We start from the raw sequence: 7,550 nt of genomic DNA on the forward strand, positions 1-7,550 counted from the left end.
AAGTGAGAACCGCCCTTTTCAGGAAGACTCCGCTCCCAGACTTACACAAACACACACATTTTCTCCGCAGAGTTTGCGATGATTAGCAAAACACTTGAATTTTATATGAACAATACCGTATATTTTTCAATTGTGTCCCGTCTCCAATGCCAGCCGGTCTAACAGGTGTTTGTTACTTTATACGTCAGTCTAAACAGTGACCGGGCTCCTTTAAGGAGAGTTGTTTACCGGGAGAGACGCTTTTCTCTGAGGAGCTACGGTATCTCAAAAGGTGTAGCAGGTTTGGACAGAGACATAGGGTCACCAATTAAATTAATCTTTTTGACAAATTATTATTTTTTAACTGATATAGTGAAGAAGAGACGAGAACATGAACTTCCGGTAGGCCTCGAGGGCCGACCTTTTGCTGGTCTTCTAGAAATCATTCCTGGTTTATCTGCTGCTGATTACCTGGATCAGGTGTGTTTAGCCAATGAGAAGCATCAATGGCAAGTTGATTGGAAAACATGTGGGACACCGGCCCTCGAGGCCTGGATTTGGACACCCCTGCATTAAGAGGACGGGAGTGAACCACCCATCTACCCCTCACCTCACTCTCCTTCCAACCTGAGCATCCTTTACCTCATCGCTCTCCCTTGTTTTTTTCCACTAAGACCAAAAAAAAAAAGGATTAGTTTCATCAAAAAGCGCCGTCCTAGTATTCAAGGACACAAATAAAACATTCAAATGAAAGTCACCCATCATGTTTTCACTTTATTAACATTTATGATGAAATTTAGCATAATATATTTGCTGCTTGACTTAAATGGAAAAAAAGTAAGAATTATTTTTTCAGGTCACTTAAGGAAAATTTTCGAAGGAATAAAAAAAAAACCGAGTGAATTTGTTTGTTTTCTAAATAAAGTTAATTTCCATTCAAACACAACAGTGACAGCTGTGGACGTGTGACGCCAAACGTCTTTCAAAAGAGAACCAGCTCTGTTTGCTAAGAAAAGGTGTGAACACCTGAGACCCCATTGTGGGGGGGGGGGGTCGGGAGGAAAATGAGTGAAATGTTTTTTTTTTTTAAATCTTCTTCAGGAGCCGAAATGACGGCTCCACACATCCCGTGTCTATCCGGGTGTAATCCATTACTGATTGGATCCAGGATTTTCAGCGGAGGGGGGGTGGAGAGGAAGCGTCCGGGGAGCCGTGACCCCCTCTGCGCTGTCAGAGGAGAAGTGCACACGTCTGCTGAAATCAGAGATTCATTCAATATGAGCCGGTTCGGGACAATATTGCACTTTAATATCAAGTAGGTCAGATAAGATGGTAGATAGCAGTTTCCACAAATGCACTTCCCCCCGGCGGTTCCATTACACGTGTGGAGAAAGAGGCTGCGTTCCCATTAGTGAAGGACTGCGGCGCCGGGCTTCACGAGAGGCAGATTCTCTTTAAAATCCGGCGTTGGATCTGTCAGTTTGCGGTCAGGAGGTTTCAATTGTTCCAGATTGTTAATCATCGGCCGGTCTGTGGCCCTCCTCCTGATCTGCAGATGGGAATGAAGGACAAATAAATCCAGGTAATCATGGTGTGATCTGACCCTTCGGAAGCGGCAGCGGCGGAGGCTCAGGCCCGCGGGATCCCAGAAGGCCGTGCTGCAGCTAAGCTGGATAGAAACGATCAAACGAGACGAAAACAAGAAACAAAGTTCTCCTTTAAAGTGGTTTGCACGCTTTAAAAATTAATCTGGTGCCTAAAAGGAAACAAATACTTTTTCAAACACACATAAAACACAGCGTTGTGTTCATTCTAAGCAAGTTGTATAGCATATAACCCAAAACACTTGAGGGTCTTTTTGAGCGTTTTTCACTACTTCATGACTTGCTCTAATAATTTACATTTAAAAACACTTTTTTGTTAGAGTGCTTGATACTGCTACATCAGCTTTTTTTAATTATTATCTTTTTGATAACATTTAGGCAATTGTGGTGTCTCACCTGAAGGTTTTGGCTGTTAAGCTAGCTTTACGGTACGCAGGCTAACACAGAACCAAAGTGCATCTTACCCAGACATTCAAAGAAATGCTGTCTATTTCTTGATTTCTTTTAACACCTGTATTTATTTTCCTTTGCTTCCCCTAGTGGCAGAATTGCACATAGCGGCCATTTCTTCAGATAACCATAACTCGCCAGACTCTTTACCTCATTTATTTTGACAGTAGCTCGTCATGTTTGCCAACACTTTCGGAGTTTTGCAGCAAATTTGGAGTGTAAATTAATCTGAACATGGTATAAGTATGTTTTTTAAATACAAACTTCCTTTAACCAAGTTGAGAATATTGATGTTCATGATGATGCAGTCATTGTTAACAGAATCAAGTAATGAGATCTCTGTTTTTTTGCATTTCAGTTTACCCAGAAACAAGTCAAATATTTTTTTGTGTTTTGTACATTTTTCTATGGCTCACAACAAGTTTCAAAAACTAAAACTTGTTTAAAAGTCCGTCTTACTGTTTGTGTGATGCTGCAGTCAATACGTATCAACATAAAAAAAACCTTTCTGTTGTCTTACACAAAGAACCGTATGGATCCAAGAAAGGAGGGACAAAAGAACTGAAGTTCCCAGGGAATATTTCATTTTCCCATAATTTATCACAAATATGCAACACAAATTAGCACAAAACCTTTTATAGATGTGAGCTGCAGGCCATAAGAAAGAGAACACAAAGCTTCACACGATTTTTTTTACTTAAAGATGCTTTCAAATCTCTGGCTTTCTCAGCACCAAGAATGAAATGTTAATAATTTACTTTTCCCCTGCAGTCTTCCACATAAAAAGATAAGAGTGAAAATCCAATGTGAGCATCAGATCAGGTTTGAAAAGGGAGCGCGTGTAAACATCTCCAGCTCTGAGAGGCGCACACGTTCCTCACCGTTTACACAGACTTCATTAAAACTGCAGCGAGTGGGTTAAGCGCATTCCTGTTTTGACATTTGAGTTCTTCTCCTCATGAATGCGAGAAACTGTAATTCAGACATGATTAAAAGAAGACAGCATTGCGGGGGAGAGATGGAGCGCAACAAATTTAGCGAAATGTCACACACCTCAGTGGAAACTCTGTGGATGTGTGAGCCACATGTCAAAACCTGGCAGGAAAAAAATGAGATTCACCTGAGATAATGTTAGGAAGTTAATGTAAGCAGAGCAAAATAAATGTATAAACTGAAAGTTCCTGAAGAGCTACAAGACGGGTCTCTAGAGAAAAAGACGAATCGGGATTGAAGACTGGAAATAGAAAGAACTAGTCCTATCTGTCTCTAAATCACAGTGTGTTAGCTTAGCATACCGTTTGGTCTGAGAGACAGAATTCAGATACTTTGGAATAAACTCAAAAGATAACTTTTAAAAATGTTTTAGCACTTTAGCCTTCATTAAGTGTTTTATTGTTTATGCCACAAGCCTTTTAAAGCAGATTTTAGCATAAATTTGCTTCTGTTAGATCCAGTTAGCATCCAAAAACTCCTGTTTGCCACAGTTGGCATCCATTACCTTTTTTTTAGCTTCAGTTAGCATCCATTAGCTCATGTTAGCTACGGTTAGCATTATTTGGCTCTTGTTAGCCCCAGTTAGCATCCATTAGCTCCTGTTAGCCACAGATAGCATCCATGACCTCGTTTTAGCCTCAGTTAGCATCCATTAGCTCCCGTTAGCTTCTTTTAGCATTCATTGACTCCTGTTAGCTACAGTTAGCATCTATTAGCTCCCTTTAGCTTTCATTAGCATCCCTTAGCTGCTGTTAGCCTCAGTTATCAGCCATTAGCCACTGTTATCCACACCTAGCATTCTTTAGCTCCTGTTAGCTTCAGTTAGCATCCATTCGCTCCTGTTAGCCACAGTTGCCATCTATTAGCTCCCGTAAGCGTCAGTTAGCATCTGTTAGCTTCTGTTAGCATCCAATAGGTCCCTTCAGCTTCCGTTAGCATCCATTTGCTCTTGTTATCCACGCCTAGCATTCATTAGCTCCCGTTAGCTTCAGTTAGCATCCATTAGCCCCCGCTAGCCTAAGTTAGCAGCCATTAGGTCCCGTTAGCCATAGTTAGCATTCTTTGGCTGCAGTTAGCCTCAGTTAGCATTAGCTCCTATGCGCCAGAGTCAGCCCTTCTGTTTTAAGAAAAGCTCTTTGTAATTGTTATTGTCTATAGCATGTGGGGCCCGGGGGCCAGATCCGGCCCTCCAGATTATTTCATTGTTAATAATGCCCAAATGTTACCTTGTGGTTATTTCTAACTTGTGTAATTTTGACCATGTAGTTTTACAGAAAGTAAAATATTGAAAGTTATTTAAGGTTTAAGTTGATTTATTCTAGAATGTTTTTATTTATAGTAATGTTAAAAATTAACATTTTTAACATTTGACAAATTTAGTTTTAGTTTTGTTCAATAAACGTTTATCCTCCCTTAAGTTTGTTTTGGATTTAGGCCCCCTGTGTGATTGAGTTTGACACCCCTGGTCTGTAGCTTTTGCTAGCTAGCAGGTTCTTGTTGCTGAAGTTTCCATCTGGAGTCACTTCCTGTTCAAGTCGACAACTGAAGTTATAGAAACTAAGGTTGTGTCCGAATTCCTCCTCTACATAGTCCACCAGATAGTACTTTCACCATTTTGTAGAACTGTCTCAATTTAAAATTCTTAAATTGAGTGCCCTAGACATTTCCCAGAAGCCTCTGAGAAAACCAAAACTAGTGTGCGTCACTGGATTGGGGAATCCAGACCATAATGCATTGCATGTTAACAATTTTTGCGAAAATGTTTTTTTTTTTAAATAAACCATCAATGTTTTCATCATTAGAACTCAGTGGGTTCATAAATGGTCATTGTAAAATGCTTGTATTAATTAGTTTTTCACTTCATGAAATCGGCTGTTTTGAGATTTTCTTCTGAAATACGGGGCACTGGATAGTCCTTCACTACATAGTTTTGTAGGAGTTAGGAAATTCGGACATAACCTAAATTAAAAATGTTAATTATTGTATTTTCTCACTGCCGTGGATACCATTTAAATAAAGGTTGTGTAGAAATTCCCAAAGTCTCTGCGATAAATATAACACAGTATGATATAATATGACACCAACTCTTAGTGACAGATAGGGGACAAACCCAGATGAATGCTACCAAATGCTAGAAATATTCCATGTTCTTGAACGTGTCACTCATGTCCAGTCAGTATTTACATAGTCTTACTTTTGTCCCGCCCACTTGCTTTTTTGTGAATTTTGGCTACTTTAGTGAAGTAAACCAACAATCAGCTCAGTGGCCTTGTGGTAGAGTGTCCGCCCTGAAACTGGAAGGGTGTGAGTTCAAATCCAAGACTCTAAAAATGGGACCCAGGGCTTCCCTCTTTAACACTCAGCACTGAGGGGTTTAATTGGGGAGTTAAACCCCCCAAGGGTTCCCTGGAGCGGCTGTGTCTGCAGCTCACCACTCCCCCAGGGGAGGGGCCAAATGTGGAGATATCTAAGTGTGTGACAACTAATAAGACTTGAACTGTAAACTTGAATTCCACGAAGACCATTTGACTGACATGTATCTGTGAGTGCGTTAACTCCGCCCACCTCAAGAACGTTCAGAAAATGAACAATCCGGTCAAACATAGAAATATATCGAGTCTGCATAACCTTTACTATAACAGAAGAAGTGATGTTTGTGACAAAAACAAAGCATGACTGCAGCTGAAATGTTTCCTTTTCTCCGGGATGTTTCATCATCGCCGTCTCTGCCGCCTGTCATGTGTGTCTGACTAATTAAAGGCGTTCTGCTGAATGAGCTGACGCCGTTTGTTTTTTTACAGGTTTTGTTCTTTTGCTTGTTGAATTGTTTTCTTTTTCTTCTCAAAGGATATTTTTGTTCCTGGTTTCTCTGGATTTGTGATCACAGCTGGTTTGACTTTTTAATCACCACAGCTGCTTCCTAATTACTCTGAGTGCATCTGAATCCGTGGTTTCTGCCGTCGGATCCTCCTCGTCTCCTCTTGGTTCCTCCTCTTGTGATTGAGTTTTAGAGAAAATCGAAACACAAGAAATACCCCAACAAGTAAATATTTATAACAATATTTCACAATAAATTTTAAAACGACCGAAAAATGATCATAGATCAAACTTGTATTTGTGTAGATTTGAAGGTCCAGCAGTAATTAAAGTAAAATCTTGAGGAGAACTACTGCAGTTCTGTGTTTGTTTTTTTCTGTTATTGTCACATTTGAAATGTTGGAAACAACCACCAGTCTTCATCAATGTTGATATATATATGTATATATATATATATATATATATATATATATATTGTGTGTGACTTCAACAAAACTTCAAACGCTGATTCCATTTCCAAAACTTCAACTTCTGACTTTGATTTATTTGGATTACATGTAGCTTTAGAGCTTCAAATGCGTTTCTGCCACAGCATTTCAAAAGATTTCATTTTCCCATGTCTTTTTTTTTCCTTTAAAAGATTTAGGGCTTGCAGTTCAGCATGAATGCTGGAGAAAAGGGGAGTAAGGAGGATCAGAAGGTGGAGCAGAATTCTGAGGGGCCTAAAACAGAATCTTGAGGAACACCACAACACACTGAAAGTCCTTTGGAGAGCATATATATATATATATGTATATATATATATATATATATATATATATATTTATATAAAGAAAATAGAAGAGACAGGAACTTGTTTTGAAGGTGGAATAAACGCAAACATAAATTAAAGAAACATCACAACATCCTGTTAATGACAAACCAGGTTAAGAAGTGATTAAAATACCTACATTGATGGAAATTGTGTTTTTAACATGTTCTTGTGGCATTTTTCGGTCAATAGATTACATATTCAGTCATTATGTATATCTTGCTCAGTTTTTTAGTGATCTGTAAATACTTCCCATATACTGTATAATAACCTGTACCATACTTATTTATAATATTTATACTCTTGCTCTTACTACCTATTGCACTTCTGGCTGGATGCCAAACTCCATTTCGTTGCCTTGTACTCGTACATGTGTAATGACAATAAAGTTGAATCTAATCTAATCTAATCTATTAAAAATAATAATAATAATAATTTAAGCTTAAATAAGCATTTTTGAGTATTTCTCTCTTTAATTGTATACATTTTTTTTCGGGTCACAAGCTCCATGTTCCACTCTGCAAGGGGGGGCAAATGTATGTTCAAGAAACAGATTTTATTTATTTTGGCTAAAAACGACATTATTATAAATGAAAGACCACTAGGAATGAATTGAAAATGGATCAAAAGACGATCACAGTGGGACTTTGAGAGCTGAATTTCAACTTTGTTTAGTTTCAATTCTTCTTTCATCGAATTTGCTTTGAAAATAATGAATACACTTTTCAGAAATGATTTAATGCTCATTTTGAAGGGATTTTCCGCTAACGGTGGAACCGTCGGCCTTTCAGAGCCAAACGAGAAACGAGGGCTGATCTGCAAGTCATGAACAAAGACGCTGCAGTTAGACTTGCAAATGAGTTCTTCCCACTCTCTCCGTGGTGTTCCCGGATTCC

At 38.9% G+C, this 7,550-nt stretch overlaps 1 long non-coding RNA gene across 2 annotated transcripts; it reads right to left on the bottom strand.

The window, feature by feature from the left end:
* Positions 1 to 1,265: 1,265 nt before the first annotated feature.
* Positions 1,266 to 4,133, bottom strand: LOC112154801. Of its 2 annotated transcripts, none has more exons than XR_004946982.1 (2): positions 3,819 to 4,133; positions 1,266 to 1,528 (listed from the first exon to the last, which is right to left on the bottom strand). It is a non-coding gene; the product is annotated as an uncharacterized LOC112154801 (long non-coding RNA). The 2 variants fall into 2 exon arrangements; XR_002920710.1 differs by lacking the exon at positions 3,819 to 4,133 and adding an exon at positions 3,532 to 3,808.
* Between the last annotated feature and the right edge of the window lie 3,417 nt (positions 4,134 to 7,550).

This window comes from Oryzias melastigma, linkage group LG21, assembly GCF_002922805.2.
Source record: "Oryzias melastigma strain HK-1 linkage group LG21, ASM292280v2, whole genome shotgun sequence".
In the NCBI taxonomy this organism is placed as follows: domain Eukaryota; kingdom Metazoa; phylum Chordata; class Actinopteri; order Beloniformes; family Adrianichthyidae; genus Oryzias; species Oryzias melastigma.